This window comes from Antechinus flavipes, chromosome 3, assembly GCF_016432865.1.
Source record: "Antechinus flavipes isolate AdamAnt ecotype Samford, QLD, Australia chromosome 3, AdamAnt_v2, whole genome shotgun sequence".
NCBI classification, from domain to species: domain Eukaryota; kingdom Metazoa; phylum Chordata; class Mammalia; order Dasyuromorphia; family Dasyuridae; genus Antechinus; species Antechinus flavipes.
The window spans coordinates 412,668,917-412,689,561 of NC_067400.1; positions in this window are offsets into that span (position 1 = coordinate 412,668,917).

Below are 20,645 nucleotides of genomic sequence, written 5' to 3' on the forward strand. Positions count from 1 at the left end.
CCATATTGCTATGTCTTAAAAGGTATTTCTCATCCACAGCTTGAGTCCATCATTTTTCTGTCAGGAGGTTAGGAAGGTGTATCACCTACCACCAGTCCCTTGGAATTCTGGCCATTATTGCATATTGGAGGTCTAAATTCTTCTAAAGTTGTTTATCTTTATGATGTTCTTGTATAAATTGTTCTCCTGGTTCTATACTCATGTCATTCTATACTAGTTCACACAAAAGTTCTCAGGTTTCTATGAAACTGTCTTAACAGCACAATATTAACCTATTATGTTCATGTATCATAATTTGCTCATCCATTCTCCGAATGATAGGTATCAATATTGATATTTTAAAAATCAAATTAATTCCATTTTCAGAATTAAATTTAAGTCTATTTTCTTCTACTATCCTGATATCCATAGACCTGGTCTCTGGTCTCTTCATAATAATCTTCTTCATACCTAAAGATTGCCTCAAAATTGAGGGAATGGAAGGAGGGAAATTTGGGATTCAAAAATTTTCAAAAAATGAATGTCAAAATAAATTAATTAGGAATCCCAATTTATTTAGTCTTTTCTCATGAATTTTGCATGGTCTAATAAACAGAATATTGCATGGAAATCAATTGTACTGAGATCCTAGTTCTGTCATTTAAGTAGTTGGATGACCTTTAATACATTCACTTCTCTAGACTTCACCTTTCCAGCTATAAAATAAACGATGTGAACTAGATAATCCCTAGGAGTCCTTCTAGCTTTATAATTCTAATTCTTAATTTATTATTATTGTTGTCACTATTATCATCAACAATAATAATATCTAACATTCATATAACTTTTAGGTTTACAAAGTGATGAATATTAAATATCACATATGCACATATATATATTTTAAAACTCATTTATATTTTTCAACCCTTCCCTGAGATGTTCATGTTCCTCCTTGACTATGAAACTTGAAAATGAATAAAATCCTTAAAGGAAAAAAATGCCCTGAAGTTCCTCCTTCTAAATCAGCCAGAGTCCTAATTCTAATGTTTTTTTCCCCCATTTCTCTTTCCCGCAATCACTCCCCACCTTCCTTTTTCCTCCTCCCCCTCCTTCACCAAAGAGTATTAGATCTGAGTGCCCTTGGAATATTAATTTATTATTTAAGCCCTGGTGTTGACATGAGGTCTCCAGGACTCACCAAGGGGCAGGTTAGAGTTATAAATAATTGAAAGCCTGGGGATTCAGCATCTCCTGAAATATTCTTCAGGAAGCATGAGAGTTATGCAAGGAATGTGTAAGCAGGGAGGCCTGTTTCCTGTGGGCAGTAAAGGGTATGGCAGAAGTGCCAAATCTCTTATGAGAGCTCACTAAATTTTTATTGATTGACTAAGAAAAGCAAGGCAGTGTGGTCCATTGGAAAGAAGATTGACTCTGAAGTCAAAGGAACTAAATTCAAATCCTGTCTCTGATGCGAACTATTTGTATGAGCTGGGTCAAATCACTCAGCCTCCATGAGCCTCAGTTTCCTACATCCATAAAATTGAAGGCATCAAATGACATGGCCTCTGAGATTCCATCCAGCTCTGCATCTATGGTCTTATTCCAAGGACTGAGATACAAGTTGAGTTTCTGATTTGTCTCTGTGAAGAAAATTTATATCCATCCTAGGTAGCTCCTATAAAGCTCTCTTTTGCATAAGTCAAAATTACACAAGATTCCTTAAGAGGACAACCACAGAGATAACTTTGTTAATTAAATTATTAAATTAAATTAAAAATTAAAAAATAAAAATTAATTAAAAATAGAATTTTTTAATTAGCACTATGGAGACAAGGAGATTTATGTTTTCCGAAGAGGTTCATCACTGTCATAGAGGATTTCTTATCCCAAGTCCAAATGGAAGTAGGAACTCCCAATAGATGTTGAGAGACTCCAGATGCTACATTTTGGAGATGATACTGAACTGCCTGCATGAAGACCCAGAATACTATGGAGCCCTCTCAGCTAGCTCTGCAGCCATTCACTTGAGATTCATCTAATGATCCATGCAGAGAAAAAAAATGGATAAAGAATGTTCATTGTCCTGACTGTGACATGCCATTGAAAAGGTAATCTATTGGGTTAGTCTATCAGTGCATATTATCTTAGACAGGTACTGAAAATACCCCCCTCCCAAAGTAGAAAATAGAATGGATTGTGTTAGGGAAACTGAGCAGTGTTGTCAACAGTTCTCTGAGGCAAAAATTAATTTTTTAAAATTCCAATATTCTTTCAATTAGGCTTAATTCAGTCAGTCAAAAGGCACTTATTAAGTGTTTACTGTGTGCTAGGCACTGTGCTGAGCACTTAGAGATAGAGGAAAAAAAGACCAAAGATAGTTTCCACTCTAAGAAACTTTCAGACTAATGGGAGAAAGAACAAGAAAACAACTTAGTACAAACAATATACATATGGGATAAATTGGAGACAATCAACAGAAGGAAGGCAGAGCTTAATAGTTGCAAATTATATAATATAATTTCCAAGTATGAGAATTGTGAGCCCACTAAAGGGCAATGGAGACATAAATATATGGCAGTTATAAGCAGATGGCATTATAATACAAACGATCACTTGTATGGGAGAAATGTAAAAGATATTGATGGAGAAGAATTTTATGCTTAAAGGAAGTGGGCTGGTCACATAATAGGGGGAAAATGGAAACACCAAGCTCAAGGGCTATTCTAATGTTCAAGGATTGTTAAAAGAACTAAAAGTCAAGCTTCCAACCTTTGGGCTACAACCTCAATAAATGATTTATGGAAGGAAATGGAACAATGAGTTATGATCTATGCAGCTCACAGGATCATATCATTGTGATCATACTTTGTGATTGTGATCATTGAAATACTGAAGCATATTAGCAAAAAATGACTCTTCTTTCAAAAAAAGTTGCCAATCCATGAGTGAGATTATCAGAGAGCAAAGTATCTGAATTCTCTTCTCTTAGTTCCCAGGTTTAATGTTATGTCATCAACTTTTATAGAGGATCTGAATAATAAAGTCTAATTAAAAGTTATTTCCATGTCATTTACAAAAGGGTAGTTGAACAAATGCCTTGCCTATGTTACAGCTGTACCAGAAGTCTTGGTACAGTTTTAAGTTTTCATAGTTTAAGACTGCAATAAAACTTTGGTAAGACCCTTTATTATTCAATGTCCTTAATGTGTATAAGAATCTAACTTACAAATCCTTCCTAGAATTCAACAAATCAAGTTAACAAGCATTTATTAAGTATGCATGTGCTATGCACTGTGCTAAGCAAGGGGAAAAATTTTGTCTTTGCAGATGAATAGCTTTCATCAGATAATGAGAACTGGATAATACAGTATATTTTTATTTCATTTTTTACTTAGCTCAACACTAGATTCAGTGCTCAGTATCTTGATATCATAAAGAGCTCTCTAAGTGTAAGCTATCCCAGACATTTCTCTGTTCCTTTTAACTAGTTTTAGTTTATTTTTTATTTGTCCTGCTTTATATTGTGCTTAATTTTTAATCTATTTGAAATCCTTGGAAATAGGGTAAAAATAAAATGTTTTAAAGGAATCCCCTAATACAAGATATATATAGAGGAGCCTCCTCCCAAGGCTTTCCCTTCCCTAAAATAAATTTTAACAAAGACTTTCTAGGTATAGCATCCTCACATTTGTTGTCTGATTCAAAAGTGGTAGCCTTCTCATAGTTTTGAATCTTAGTTAATATTCAGTATGGAAAACCTTTGGCCAACAGAGAAGGATGGCAAGTCCTAAATGGGAATATCCCCCAAATCTGGAAACAACTCAGGAAAATGTCACTGTTTGAAACAGAATCAGCATAAAACAAATATATGACATTGACCCACTGCAAAATGAACTCACCCTCAGAGATTGGTGGAATAGCTGAGAATCATTAACTGAACAAACAGACTCTGGTTTGATACACACAGAGACAGCAGCAGGGCTACTTTTGAGTTTGCTAACCAAATAAATAAGACTGAGGTCACAAGGAAAAGGGGTCCAGAGAGTTGTTAAGATCAGTCATTGATCAGCATTGAGCCATAGTAGACACATGGTATTTTTTAATGTTTGGTTTTATTCTTTAATTTAAAAAATTATCTTAATGTTGTTATCACAGCCATTTCAGGTATATTTCTCCTCCAGTCTCCTCAGCCAGCCCAATGAACTCTCTCTTGTAATAAAGCAGCCTTACAGAGTGACCAAGTCAGACATCATGGTCAGCATTCAGCACTTATTATGTCCTTTGATCATTCTCTCCAAGGAAGGAGGAAGGTCCATTTTTTTGTAGCCAAGATTGATTATTGTAATTATATGGTATATGGTATATTTATTTTAGTGTGCTTTCTATTTTATATTTGTTGTTTAGTCATTTTATCAATTGTGACCCCATTTGGGGTTTTCTTGGCAAAGGTACTAGAGTGGTTTGCCATTTCTTTCTCCAGTTCATTTTACAGATGAAGAAACTGAAGCAAACAGACTTAAGTGACTTGCCTAGGATCACCCAATTAATAAATGTCTGAGGCCAGATTTGAACCAAGGAAAATACGATTTCCTCACTTCAGGCCCAACACTCTCTCCACTATTCCACCTAAATGCTCCTTTATTTATTTATTTTTTAAATTATAGCTTTTTATTTACAAAACCATATATGCATGGGTAATTTTTTCAACACTGACCCTTGCAAAACCTTCTGTTCCAATTTTTTCCCCTTCTTCCCTCCACCCCTTCCCCTAGATGGCAGGCAGTCCAATACATGTTAAATATGTCAAAATATATGTTAAATCCAATATATGTATACATATTTATACAGTTATCTTGCTACAAAATAAAAATTGCATCTAGAAAGAAAAAAAGAAACCTGAGAAGTAAAACAAAAAATGCAAACAAATAATAACAGAAAGAGTAGAAATGCTATGTTGTGGTTCACAATCATTTCCCATAATTCTCTCTCTAGGTGTAGATGATTCTCTTCATTACTGAACAACTGAAATTGGTTTGAATCATCTCATTGTTGAAGAGAGCCATGTCCATCAGAGTTGATCATCGTATAATCTTGTTGTTGCCATGTATAATGATCTCCTGGTTCTGCTCATTTCGCTTAGCATCACTAACTGCTCCTTTATTTACATCACTGTTATTTATTATATATTTCTACACATACATACATACATATAAACATGTATATGCTTATATATCAGTTCTTATAGCTATTGTTTCTTATAACAATAAGAAACTGAGAGTATGCCCATCAATTGGAGAATGGCCAAACAATCTGTGACAAAATATTATTGTGCTATAAGAAATGAGAAGTAGGATGATTTCAGAAAAATCTGGAAAGACTTAAATGAATTGATAAATAGTGAAAAGAGCAGAATCAGGGGAACATTGTATACATTAATAGCAATGTTGTATCACGAATTATGAATGACTTAGCAATTCTCAGCAATACAATGATCCAAGACAATCCAAAAGGACTAATGATAAAGCATGTATCTGCTTCCAAAGAAAGAACTGAGATTGTCTGAATACAGACTGAAATAGACTGTTTTTTACTTTTTTTTTCTCTCATTCTTTTTTTTTCAATTTGTCTGCTAGGACAAAATGACTAATATGGAAATGTTTTACATGATTGCACACATATAAACTATATCATATTCTTACTATTTCAGAGGAGGGGAAGGGGCAGGAGGGAGAATGAGAAACAGAATTTGGAATTCAAAACTAAAAAATTGTTTTGACATGTAATTGAAGGGAAATAAAATCTTATATAAAAAGTGTTAATAGGAATATTTTGGTACACATGGATTTTTCCTGTCTTTGCTTTCTTTGGGGAACATGCTTAGCAATGGGATTATTGTGTCAAAAAGTATAATGAACAATGATATCTCTGCTTTTAAGAAAGGCCTAACCAGTTTGATTTATGCCAGCTATGTTTACTGAATCTTGCAGTTTGGTAGGTACATATAGACTGAGTACTTTGTTAGCTTCAGAAACCTCATGGAGTATAATTACATACTGCTGACTGAAGCTAGGAAAAAAAAATCACAAAGTTGCACTAAATTCTCTACAAATTTATTTTACATAATCTCAATTGAGCCCTCATTGTGGCAAGGCAATCTTTTTATGCCTCCCTAATTAATTCTTTATTTCATTCATCGCTTCAGCTTTTATAAGTCTTTTCCTCTCTCACTAAATCTCCCATGTCTTTCTCTAACCCTCCTCTCTCATCTGAGAAAAAAAAAAAAAAAAGAGCTCTTTCACCAAGAACACCACCTTCTCCCCTTCTCCTCATGTCACATCACTCACATTCCTTCAGGGCCCCTTCTCCTTGCCAAAGCAAACCCCTCTACATGTGCAAGTGACTCCAGCCCATCCCATTTTGTCTACCACATTGTTTCCTTCATCATTTCCACTCTTTCACTTATCTTTACTTTCTCCCTGTCTATGGGCTGCTTCACTACTGCCTGCAAACATGCTGCTCATATCTTCCCCAATATCAAAAAACCTTCACTTAATCTGTCTATTCTCATTAGTTATCACCTCATAGCTCTCCTCCCTTTTGTGGCTCAACTCCTTGAGAAAGCCATCTATAATAGATGCCTCCACTTCCTTTTCTCTCACTCTCCTCTTAACTCTATGCATTCTGGCTTCCAGCCTCATCATTCAACTGAAACTTCTCTTTCCAGAAGAACCAAATGATCTCTTGATTGAAAAATTTAATGGCTTTTTTTAAAGTACTCATCCTTTTTGAGCTTTCTACAGCCTTTGACACTGTCCATCACTTTCTTCTCCTTGAAATTATCTTCTCTCTGGGCTTCTGCGACATTACTCTATCCTGATTCTTCTCCTACCTGTTTGGCCATTCTTTTTCAGACCTTTTTGCTGAATCTTCATCTGAGTCACTCCTGCTAACTATTACTGTCTCTCAGAACTCTGTTCTGTGATCTTTTCTCTCTTTATGGTTTTTCTCTTAACAATCTTATCACTTTTAAGGGATTCATTTATCTTCTTTATGCTGATGATTCTCTCATTTACTCACCTACTTCTAACCTTTCTTCTAACTTCTCTACTAATATCTTTAAGTGTCTTGGATATCTTGAAATAGATGTCCCTTAGACATCTTAAATTCATTGGGTCCAAAACTGATCTCATTATCCTTCCCCTGAAGCTTTCATCCTAATGCACTTCTCTATTATTGTTGAAGACACCACCATTCTTTCAGTCACCCAGGCTCAAAAGTCAGATGCCATGCTCCCCTCCTCACTGTCTCTCACCTCCCCTCTCTAATCTGTTGCCAATTCTGTCCATTGTACCTTCAAAGCATCTCTCACATTGTTCCTCTTTTCTCCTCTGACACTACCAGAACCCCGGTGCTTTTTTCTTCCTCATGCTTGGAGTATTTCAATAATTTCCTAGGTAGTCTCCTGCTTGAATCTCTCTTCATTTCAATCCATCCTTCACTAAGCTGTCAAACTGATTGTACTAAAGCACAGGTGTCATGTCACCACCATCCTCCCTGTTCCAGAGACTCCAAAGCCTCCCTATTCCCTCCATGATCATATAAAAATTCCTTAGTTTGACATTCAAAGCCTTTATAGCCTGGCCTCCTCCTGCCTTTACACTCTTATCACACCCTACTTAACCCTATGTATTCTGTGATTCAGTGTTATTAACTTTTTTCCTGTTCCTTATATAAGACATGTCATCTTCTAACTCTAGGCATTTTCACTGACTGTCCCTTCATGCTTGAAACTCTCTCTGTCCCCTTCTCTACTTCCTTGCTTCCTTCAAATCTCAGCTAAAGTTCCACATTCTGCAAGAAATCTTCTCCTAGATGATTCAAACCAGTTCTAATTGTTCAGTGATGAAGAAAGCCATATACACCCAGAGAGAGGCCTGTGGGAACTGAGTGTGGACCACAACATAGCATTTTCACACTTTCTGTTGCTTGCATTTTGTTTTCCTTCTCAGGTCTTTTTTTCCTTTCTAGATCTGATTTTTCTTGTGCAGCAAGATAACTGTATAAATATGTATACATATATTGGATTTAACATATATTTTAACATATTTAATATGTATTGGACTGCCTGCTATTTAGGGGAGGGAGTGGGAAGAAGGAGGGGAAAATTTGGAACAGAAAGTTTTGCAAGGGTCAGTGTTGAAAAATTACCCATGCATATGTTTTGTAAATAAAAAACTTTAATAAAAAAAATTGTCATATAAAAAAGAAACCTTCTCCTAAATCTCTTTAATACAGTGTCTTATTTCTGTTCATTATCTCCAATTTATCATATATATATATATATACATATATATATAGTTTGTATATAGTTGCTTGCATATGGTCTTTTCCAGTAAACTGAGTGGAGAGACTGGTTTTGTTTTGTTTTAGTTTTGGCCTCTCTTTGTATCCTAGGATTTAATGTAATTCTTGGCATGTGTGTAGTAGGTACTTAGGTAATGTTTGTTGACTTGATTAAAATAACTTGGAATCTAGTCAGTTATATTGCAACAAGAGGTCATGTTTACAATGGAGTGAATGACCTGAGGCATACTCCATTAAGATCTTTAGATCTTGTCTCCCTAAATCTCTCCCCGAAGGCAGGACTAGAAAGAAATTGATTGTAAAGAAAACTGTAATCGCTTCCATTTCCTTGTAACTTGTTTCGAGATAATGTCATAAGAGGAGGGCCATGAGTGTTTTCAAATGTAGAGAAAGGTAAGAAAAGGCAGAGAGAAAGGAGATCTGAAAAGTCAGAATAAAATATCAGCAATATCCAGGGGAAAGGCTGCCATGAATTGAGAAGGATGACATAATCCTTTGGTAGAGAACAACAACTCCTCATGCTTCCCAAGCTCAGTGTGCATTTGCCTTGAGAATTTCCATTTCCCTCAACTCAGATTCCATATTCACCAAGCAAACTTCTTGGTTGTGGCCTCCTAGGAGGAATGACAATGGTGCTTCCTCCCTTCACTCCTCTAGCACCCTTTAAAAAAATTTTTTTTTTTTTGCTTTTATACCAAATATTTCATTTTTATTTTTTATTAAAGCTTTTTATTTTCAAAAAAAATTATTTAATTTTCAACATTCACTCTTGCAACACTTTGTGTTCCAAATTTTTTCCTTCCTTTCCCCCACCCCATCCTCTAGATGACAAGTAATCCAATATATGTTAAACACGTGCAATTCTTCTATGCATATTCTACAACTATCATGCTACACAAGAAAAATCAGGTCAAAAAAGAAAAAATGAGAAAGAAAATAAACTGCCAAAAACCTACAACAAAAAGAATGAAAATACTGTGTTGAGATCCACACTCCATTCACACAGTCCTCTCTCTGGTTGCATCACAAAATACATTGGAACTAGCCTGAATCAACTCATTGTTGAAAAGAGCCATGTTCATCAGAATTGATTATCTTGCTATTGTGTACAATGATCTCTGGTTCTGCTCATTTCACTCAGCATTAGTTCATGTAAATCTCCCCAGGCCTCTCTACAATCATCCTGGTGGTCATTTCTACAGAACAATAATATTATCATAACATTTATATACCACAATGTATTCAGCCATTCTCCAACTGATGAGCATCCACTCAGTTTCCAGTTTCTTGCCACAAACATTTTGGCACATATAGGTCCCTTTCCCTTCTTTAGTATCTCTTTGGGATATAAGACTGCTGGGTCAAAGGGTATGCACAGTTTGATAACTTTTTGAGCATCGTTCCAAATCTTCAGAACAGTTGGATCAGTTCACAACTCTACCAACAATGTATCAGTGTCCCAGTTTTCCCACATTCCCTCCGACATTTGTCATTATCTTTTCCTGTCATCTTAGCCAATCTGAGAGGTGTGTTCATTTTAGATCAGTCTCTCAAGGCCCTTGAAGAAAAGTGGCTGGGTACGATGCTGCTGCAAGACAGGATCTTACTAAATGGAGTAAAGGATGTCATTTGGAGAAGTCTTAAGACATTGGATCCAGGAAAGCTGCCTTATATGCTCCCTTGAGGCCTATTCCAAGGGGACACTACAATGTCTCATTTTGAGGAAAATGCCTCAAAGTTGTCTTACTTTCTTAATGTCTTAATCTCCTTATAGTGATTTAGAGCACCTTTTCATGACTAGAAATGGTTTCATATGGCTGAAAATTGTTCATGTCCTTTGACCATTTATCAATTGGAGAATGGCTTGAATTCTTATACATTTGGATCAGTTCCTTGTATATTTTACAAATAAGACCTTTATCAGAACCCTTGAACGTAAAAGTTTTTTTTTTTTTCCCCCAGTTTATTTGCCACAATCTTTTTTATTGGTAAAATACTCCATTTTGACTAAGGAAACCAAATCACTCATTCTTTATTCTCTGAAGTTTGCTATCATGTCCCTGTATGTCTACCTCCATTTCCCTCCCATTTTCAGTCCCTATCTATCTATCTATCTATCTATCTATCTATCTATCTATATATATATATATGTTGTCTTCTACTATTGTAATGTAAAATCTTTGATTGTCTTTCTTTTTCTTTTATTGTAATCCTGGTGCTTAGCACACTGCTTGCCCCACACTAGATGATTAATAAAAGTTTATATAACTTGTAACCAGCAGGAGAGTCTGTCCCGTGCAAACAATAGCACTTGTTTATTTGCATGGGTTTCTCCATTGCAAATTAATAAGCTAGCACTAAACCAATTTCTCAGAAGTTGCTTAGAATAAATTAGCTCCCTACAACTTAATCACTTCTAAATGATATGATAAAATCAGGTTCCTGAACCTAGCAAGTTTTACAAATTGAGATGCTTCCCACCATCTAAGTGCCGCCAGCTCTGTCCCCTTCTATCATCCCTCTTACTCTTTCTCAAATTTCTTTCTCCCCATCTTTTATTCATGACTCTGGTTAAATGGCAATTAGTCAATAAACATTCATGAAGCACCCCCTATGGCAGTGGTGAGAGCTGGGGATACAAAAGAAAGGTAAAAGTGCTTCCTGCTCTTGAGGAGCTCCCAGAAAGACAAAGGGGCCTCTTTGTCTCTGTGTATCCTCCTAGATGATGCTGACCTTCAATAGAGGAAAGGATATCACATAGAAAAAAGGAGCCTGCTATCATCTATACTATATGGTCAATAAGCATGGAGATTCAGGGTAAGAGCCCGAGTTGGCACTGCTCAGAGTATCACTCACAGAATGCAGTCAAATTTGGTATCTAGCGCTAAAACAGGGTGAGTAGTCAGATAGTGCAATGGATAGAGTGTCAGACCTGGAGTCAGGAAAACTCATTTTCCTAAGTTCAAATCTAGCCTCAGACACTTACTAGCTATGTGACCCTGAGCAAGTCATTTAAACCTATATGCCTCAGCTTCCTCATCTATAAAAACGAGCTAGAAAAGTTTCATTCCAGTATATTTGCCAAGAAAACATCAAATGCAGTCTTGAAGAATTGCACATAACTGAAAATGACTCAACAACAAACTCTAAAGCAAGAGTGATAGAGGTAGGAAGTGGGAGCAGGCTCCAAATGGTGGGAATAGTCTCCCTTTGGCTGCCACACAAAGAAACTTCAAATAATTTCAGGGGAAATGCACCCATTTTCTTGCCATATAAAAAAGTCCACATAAGATTCCCCTTGGAGCAGGGATCAGGGCAGTATATAAAGCAGCTTTCCTGGACCCAATATCTTAAGATTTCTCCAAAGGACATCTTTTACTCCATCTACTAGGATCCTATCTTGCAACAGCATCATACCAAGCCACCTTCCTTGAAGGTCATTGAGAGACTGATCTAAATGCCATATTCATTTTTCCTTAAAAATGCTGAATATTCTTTTAGCAAAGATGCTTTCAAAGGGAACAGGAGCCCCAAGGGTCTTTGTAAGAAGTCTCTTTCTGCTTGGCGTTATGCTATGCAGAGGCAAAAATGTTTCAAAATAGTTGAACCATATCTGAATTGCTTCCTTCTCTGAAGTGCTTGGAAGATTAAAGAGACCTTGGATTATCTCTATACTATATACTGCTATAGCATAAAAGCCCTGGGCCACTGGGGCAGGAACCCTCGGTTTAAAAATAAAAGAGCAGGATCACATCAGGATCACACAAAGAACTGGCTGGAATGGACCTCAGAAACCACTGAACTCAAGCTTCTCATTTTACAGAGGAGCATGAGGTTCAGAGAGGGCAGACAAAGTCACAAAACAAGTATGTGACCTGGGTTCAAATTTCAGCTTTCAGTACTTTAAATCCACTGCTTTTCTTGCTCTGTCATGATGCCTGACTTTTGTTTGTTACATTCCAAAGGATCTGTCTAGATCGCCTCACATCCTGTTTGCTTCTCACTTACTCTCCTTCTGGAAACTGAGTGAGAATACCTTTTTCAAACCCCGTGCATCTTAAAAAGCCTATGGTTAACTGGGTAAAACTGGAGGATTCATACCACTTCTTTCCAAAATGATTTTTTAAAATCCATCCACAAAGCCCTGGAGCTTAACTGAGAATATGTAGGATGTAAAACTCTCAGGACATCATAGAAGAGTCATAGATTTATGTCAGTAAGAAAACTCAGAAGCCAATTAGTCCAACCATTTCATTTGACAGATGAAGACACTGCAGCCCCTAGATAATAAGAGTCTGGCTCAAAGTCACAGATGTGATTGGACTCAGGGTCTCTGACCTCCAAATCCAATGTCCTGCCCACAGTTCCATGCCATCTCCTCTTAGTGGAAAGGGCACAAGACTAGGAATTAGGAAATCACAGAAGCTAATCCTTTGGTTATCTAATAACTACCTTTATGAACTTGTACACATCCTAGAATTATTGATTTAGAGCCAAAAGAGATCTTAATATTCACCTAGTCCAATGGATCTTAACATTTTCTTTATCATGGATCCTTCAACAGCCTGTGAAACTTATGAATCCCTTGTAAAACGGTGATTTTAAATACAAAAATAAAATAAGATCACCAAGGAAACATTTAAATACAGCCATCAAAATATTTATTAAAAAAAAAAAAAAAAAAAAAAAAACAAGTTCATGAATCTATGGTCTAGTCCAAACCTTTTATTTTATAGGGAATGAAAACTTAGTGGATTGTAAGTGGGTAGCCAGATTTCAGACTCAGGTCTTTAAATTTAAATCAGCAAGCATTGTACTGCACCACCCTGTCTCCCAGATCATTAACCTTCAGCTTTCTCATCTGTAAAATGGGGTTAATAATTATACACTTTCTCTGCCTACCTTTAAGACTGTTGTGAGGCTCAAATGAGAAAATGTAGATAAAGAATTTTCACAATTGTAAAGCACTCTATAAATACTTGGTATTATTATTATAAACCACACTACAGGGCTATTCTATGATTTTATGGCACTTCTGGTTGGAAATGCAGAAAGGGGAATCCCTCTGGTGATTTTTATTTTTGAAACAGGAGGACTTAAGTTTGCCTTCTTGCCAGGAATCTGATTCCTGGCAGCAGCTGTTTATTCCATTTCAGCAGCTATACACATATGGCAACACCCAGTCTCCTGCAGAGCTGACAATATGCACTATTTAGTTTGATCACATCAAGGAAAATCTTCCCCCTGCAGCCTTTATCCAATATTTTTCCTATTCATCTACCTTGCCAAGTATCACACCTAGGAAATAAAGATTTTCAACTAGAGCTCTGCAACATTATGTACATATGTGTATGTGTCTATATAGACATATATATATATATATAATCACCTAGCAACCAGAAATAGCCTATCAAATTCCCACAACAAAAACAGCCCTTGCTTCAGTAAATTAAAAAGCCAGCTGCTGCTTTGAAAAAAAAAGTTTTGTTGTGGTTAAAATGAACAAATACATTAATATTTGTCCTCAGGTTGAGCTCTGGAGCAGTACTGATGCATTTGGCAAATGACAGATAGTTTCCTTTCCAATTTATTGGCTTATAGACTGACCTGGCCCTAATGCGACAGCGCCCAGTTCTCTGCAGAGATAGTGCCGGGTGCATTGATGTCTCTGCAGTTACCTGCATTGGGGCATTTCATGGCAGAGATTCCGGTCACCTTTCTGATGAGTTCTTTGAGATCAAGACCCTAAGGAAGAAGTGCTACACACTTGTAAATGTCAAGAGGAATTACTGGTATTTATAGAAAAGTAAATGCTTTACTATTTCCAGTTCTGTGAAGCAAGATATGCTGTGTATTTAGAGTTTGGCACTGGTTGCTCCACTGTGTCTGCAGTCTTACAGATTATAAAATCAGAAATGAATTAGATGATCCAGACTGAATGGGTCTGACTCAAGCATTTCTGAAGTATTATAAAACCTAGGAAAAGGCAAGTAATTGCCATGACAAAGGTAATTCATACCAGACCCACACAGAGAAAAGAGTCCTGGACTTGAACTTGAGGGACATTACCCAATTAAAGACTTTAGCAGGCTGCATGCACACCAAAAGAGATTGCAAGACCAAGAAAAGGTGAATGGAGAAAACAGGTTAAGATCTGACACTCGGTGAGAATTTGCTCGTCTCAGATCTGAGCTGAGGCCAAGGAAAAGAGAAAAAAGAACTCTGGGAGAAGGCTAGACCTGACAATAAACACATCCTTGAAAATCATGATTGTCTAATTTAATGCACCACCCAAAAGGCTTTGCATTTTAATTTGTCTGTTTCTTGTTAATTGACCAGATTAATTATTTCCACCTTGCCACTTGGCAGGTAGGTCATTGCTCCTTTTCACAGCATTAATGAACTAATTCAGTTTTTCTCCCTGTAATTAAGATCGTGAGTTACAGATCACATTTTAAAATTGGTTTATTGTACAGTTAACATGTTCTTTCTTAAACAAAATATATGACATCAAGTATTTCTCATTGCAAAGGGTGTTGAACTTCCACCATTTATTTTTATCCTAAAGGAAAAACAATTCTTTCATCCTTTATTTTTTTTTCTTTCTTATTCTTTCTCTCTGAATATTCCTTTCTTCCTTTCCTTTTCTTTCTCTGTTTCTTCCCCATCCCCATTTCTGATTATTTCTTTTTCATTCTTTTCTTTCTGATGTTTTCTTTCTCTCTTTTCTTCTTTCTCTGATTCTTTCTCTCTTTGTGACTTTTTCCTTTCCTTAACTTATTACATTTTGTTTTTTTTTTCTTTCTGATGCTTTTCTTGCTTTTTCTTTCCCTGTTTTCCCATGATTCACTCTCTATGATATTTCTCCCAGATTCATTTTTTCTTCCTTTCTTTTTAGTCATAAATCCAGTCTGAAGAAAGTTACAACTTTCCAAATGTGTGTTCTCTTCTTAATGTGCTCAAGGTCTGCAGATTTAAAGGGCAGCTGATGGATTCATGTTCAAACATTCCAAGTGCCGCCAAAATTCTGACCAAGGTCTTTCATGAACCATTTGAAAAGAAATAACTTTGAGTACACCATTAAGTTAGTTTAGTGAAATATATTGCTGTCTTCTGTTAGCTTTATTTCGAGGCCATTTAGAGGAAACTGGTGGAACATTAAGACTTGTTCCATTCAGTCAATATGGTAGCTGAACATAGGGAAAGTTTGTGGTGTCTGTAGCACTCTAGAGAGCAAGCTTTAATTTTGGCTAGCCCAAGCTGTCCCCTAAAAAACAGAATCTTAGGAGGGATTTATATGTCTCAATATGCTTTCCAGAGACACCAACATTAGGATGCTTTAACTGGGCAAATACCTAACTGGGGTTTTTTCTCCTTTAAAAGGCATCTGGTGAAGCCTGTCCAAAAAACGCCTTTTTGTCAAACAGAATCACCAGATTTGAATGTTTTTTTTTTTTAATTTAGACAGTCAGTATCTGTCTTTTGACAATCTTGTAGAGCAGAGGTGCTCTTTGTGGCACGTAAAAAAAAAAGTAAATGAAATTTAATAATAATATAGCAATTTTGTTAAAAAATTATATAGCAATATATAGCAAGTCTGGATGAACGCAGTGAGACTGGGGACAAAAACAGAATGATAGCTATTATCCCAATCTTATTTGATTGCTCAGTGGAAAGCTTCTAGCAACAGCTAATAACTAAGAAGCACTAATCTGTTCTGTGATAAACTGCTAAAGTATGTGAGATAACATTGTTCCCGATTTTTTTTAATGGAAGCTCCATGTTGTAAAATGTTATGGTGTTCTCCTTTTGTCTATTGAGAGTTCAGGTGGTTAAATGATGAATTTCACTTAAACAGAACATGTGACTTGAATAATGACAACCAGTGCTTCAGTGAAAGTTGCTTTTTTTTTTTTTTTAAATATACATGCATGCACTCAGATTCACAGGGTCTTAGTAGCTATAGTAGGTACAGCACTCTGCTTTCTTTTATTGTAGGGCAGACATGTAGGTAACAAAAAGCCTAAGGGTAATCAGGCTAAAGTAAAATCCATTCCCTAGCTGTTTGAAGGAGCTTCACACAGACCTTGTACAATCTGAGATATTCCACAGGGCTCCTATGTAAATGCCCTATTTAATTCTCCTTTGTGTCTCCCTTGTGTACCGGGAACTTCTGGGGAGGGGATACAGTCTAAATAATTGTTGAAAATTCTAAGTAATTGAAAGCCCACCATAAACTGATGGAGACCCTCTAGCTGCCCTCAGAGTATGCTGAGATGGGTAAGGCCCCAGACTAAACAATCATAAGAGGCAAAACTGCCTAGTGAAATGTACCTGTGAATTTCCATAGTGCCCAACAACTCTGATAACCAACAACACCTGAGCTTGGGGCTGACAGTGATTCTGTCCCAGGGCCTCCTGCTTTAAGAATGGAAGCTAAATCACATCTGCTATGAAGAAATCTTCACTGTCAATAAAAGTTTTTTGCTTCCCCCTTTCAAGATGCAGCTTGCACCATTCAGGCATCGTATTAATGAAATAGATTCTGTAATAGTAGATGCTTTGCAGGGCTACTGTTAATGGTCTGGCATGGAGCTCAGTAACCAGTCAATTAAATCCCTATGGTTTCTTCTCTTCTCTCCTTCCTATCACCACCACACCTTCCTTTTTTGCTTCCTTCCATTTCCAAGGATTGTTTTATTCACTGGATTGCAAAACCTCACTCCCACTCAGTGTATGGATCCAGATTTCCAAAGGCTGGAGGATAGATGAGAAGGAAGTTATGACAGAATCAAACTTGTTAAAAAATTATTTACACTCCTGAGATCCACTCACAAAGTCAAAAGTCAAGTCTTTATTGGGGAGAGGAGAAATTCCAAATCCGAAAAATCAAAATTGATTTTCATCCCCAATAAAACACAAAGATTGTTCTCATTCAGCATCGTGTACTGCACTCTGCCAATTGGTCTGTTTGTAAATCTGCTAGAGGTAATACCTGGCATTAGCAGACAGGCACATGGAGCTGTCCATGGTAAGGGACTGAGCAGGACCACCAGGCTCTGCTGCCCAGCCCAACACTGATGCTACTGCTCACTAAATGTGAAATGAATCTTGCAAAAAGACTCAGAAAGCAGTGTCAGTCTACCTCAATTCTAACTAGCCTTCCCACTTTTTATTAGACTTTCTGATGTATCTAACATGCTGATAACCCAAAAACCCTCAGCTTTCTGAGTATAATGGCAATATAGTGCCATTATGAGACTAGAGATTTCCATTTGCACTAAAACTTAATCCATGTCCACAGACTAGGTTGGTATTTGTCTGTTTCCTCTCAGGTCTGTGCCCACAAATGTATGCTAAATATATATATATATTTAGCAGCCATTACCCAAGGTCCATATCCTGTGTTAGGAACTCACTAATCCTTTAAGCCTTCCTTCTCTGGAGGCTTCTTGAGTAGCAAAAGAGGCTGAGTAGATTTTTAGTTAAAGCAGAAAACTAACCAGGGTAATTTTGAACACATTTTTCTCCCTTAGGATATTTTCCTTTCTCCTTCTTTCTTTCTTTTTTTAATTAATTTTTCAATTTGTCTTCTCCTCTCCCCCTCCCACCTCCCCCACCATCTCTCAATTCTCCCATTGGAGAAAAATAAAAGGAAAGCCCTAATAGCAATTACTGATAGTCATGCAAAACTTCAAAATTAGCCCTGTTTTGGAATGGCCATCTGGAGTAGTTTTTTTAATCACTTAAATAAGTTACTTCAATTCTCTGGGACTAAGATTCCTCATTCATAAAACAAGTGGGTTAGACTAAATCACATTGAAGGTCCTGCCAACACTAATTAGTAGACTCTATGATTCAAATAAAATGATGAGTGATTTATCTGCTTAGCTTTTTCAAAAAACAACTCTATGCCCATTTAGGTTTAGTATTCCATATCCATTCTCAAAATAGAAAGTGGTGAAATGAGTATCACACATTTGGCATATCGTGTGGGTGATGGAATTTTGATTTTTTTAAATAATGTCTTTCTATTAATTATTTTTACAGCTTGGAATGCTTTCTAGGTGGGAGTACGAAAGGAGAGATCCTTTGTGATTGTGTTATTGAAGTAATCCTTGTTAAAGGCCCATTTTAAAAATCCAAGCAATATGCCAGCATAAGAAAGAAAATTAACAATGTCATGCATACTATAGGTTACCAAGAGCTAGAACTAGAGAGTCAGTATTCAAATCCTGCCTAGAATCTTCTTAGTGATAAAACTATGGGTAAGTCAGTGTCAGTTTCCTTATCTGAAAAGTGGGGCTAAAAATTCCTATAATTATGTACTGAAAACATTCCATTGTTTTCTCCATTTTCTCTATTGTAAGGCTCAAAGGAGATAATGTGTGTAAAGTATTTTAAAAACTTTTAATTATTATACAAATGTCAGTTATCATATCATACTAGATATTTTTCAAGGAAATTTAATAATGCCTTCCTGCAGCTAGTGGGAGAAGAATCTTTGAATATCTGTCATATGGTACAAAAAACATTGGTATCAAGGAGTTTCCCATTTCCCTGTTTACTTACTTACTTACATGAGAATTTTATAAAGATGCTCTGTGTAGACCATATTCCAGATCTGATCATAGAGAGCTTATACCCAAGAAACATGCGTTATTCTCTCAGCAATTTCAGTGAATATTTAGTTGGGGGTGTCAAACATACAGTCTATGGGCAGCATGTGACCCACAACACTCTCAGTGCTGCTCAAAGTAGATTAAAATGTAATTTGAAAATATTTAATAAAATAAAAATACAATTTTATATATATAATATTACATTTTAAAACTGAATCAATATGAAGCTTGCAGGGATCTTTATAAATGGGTTAATGTCCCCCATTACTATCCAAATTTGATGCTACTGATTTAGCTAACAGCAATAGCTATTTCAATCAACCCATATTCATATTATATGTTCATTGACCTGGTCCAATTTGAATGATACCAGTAAAGTATACAATGATGCTTTTCTACTAAACTTTCACACTGCCTAGAATTAAACTTCACTCTTTTGGGTTAAGCATGCTCCTTCTCATTTTGAGAAATGTAAATATTCCTGACAGAAGTAATTTGATGTATATAAGTTTTATCAGGGCAACTAGTGGTACAGTAGATAGAATGCCAAGTCTGGTGTTGGGAAGACTCATCTTCCTGAGTTCAAATCTGGCCTCACATACTAGTTTTATGACTTTGGGTGGTTAGTTAGCCCTCTTTGCTTCAGTGTACTCTTTTGTAAAATGAGTTAAAGAGGGAAATGGCACACCATTCCATTATCTTAGTAAAAAAAACTTCTAATGAGGTCATGAAAATAAAGGCAAAACTGAAAACAACTGAACAACAAAAGCTTTTATCAGCAACTAATTCCTTAAAGTTAACTATGTAGTTTATTGATGACCAACTGTTAAAAAAGAGAGAGAGAGAGAGAGAGAGAGAGAGACAGAGACAGAGAGAGAGACAGAGAGACAGACAGACACTAAGGAAAGCAGAAGGGTTTTCTTGATATATGTGGGAAGAAATAATAAAATAATAAAGAAGAAATAATAAATAGAAGTTTTTAAAGAGAAAGAATAGTCATCAGAAAGGGGGGAAAAAGCAGTCTCCTTCTCCCTCTTGCACAGAGCCAGTTCTGATTAGCAATTAGCCTTTCTTACTAGGATTTTGGAATGGTATTACAGCATAATGGAAGCTGGGGGCTGAGTTCAAATCTTAGCTTTGCTACTTATTACTCGTGTAATAACATGAAAATAACAGCTTTCTGGATCTCCGTTTTTTCATATAGAAAAGAAAGGGATTGAACTAAGTGGTCATAAAAATCCTTTCTTACATTAAATTCTATAATCTCCTTCAACCCTGGCTTTCTGCTGGATGCTGAAGTGAATTGCACTGGCTTCAGTCCAACTAATGTTCTTTATATGGGTCCAACAACCTAGCCCAGAACTTACCTTTAAAGATCTAATCTGATCAAAAACCATATGGAAACATGCCTCAGATGTCTGCATTTGACACCTAAAAGCAGGTTCTCTCTTACTCTGTCACCAGAAATTCTAGTGTCAAGGGGAAAATTCAGTTAATCATCCAGATGTTTCTAAATATCTTAATGCTTGAGATCATATAGTAAATCTAAAAGCAAGGTGTAATTTTTCATTTTTCCCCTGGGTATTTTGTCACTGTCAAAGCACTACCTCCGATACTCGATGAAGCAAAACTGAAACTCTTAGGGTAAAGATTGGGAATTTGGGTCTCTGGAAATGTGGA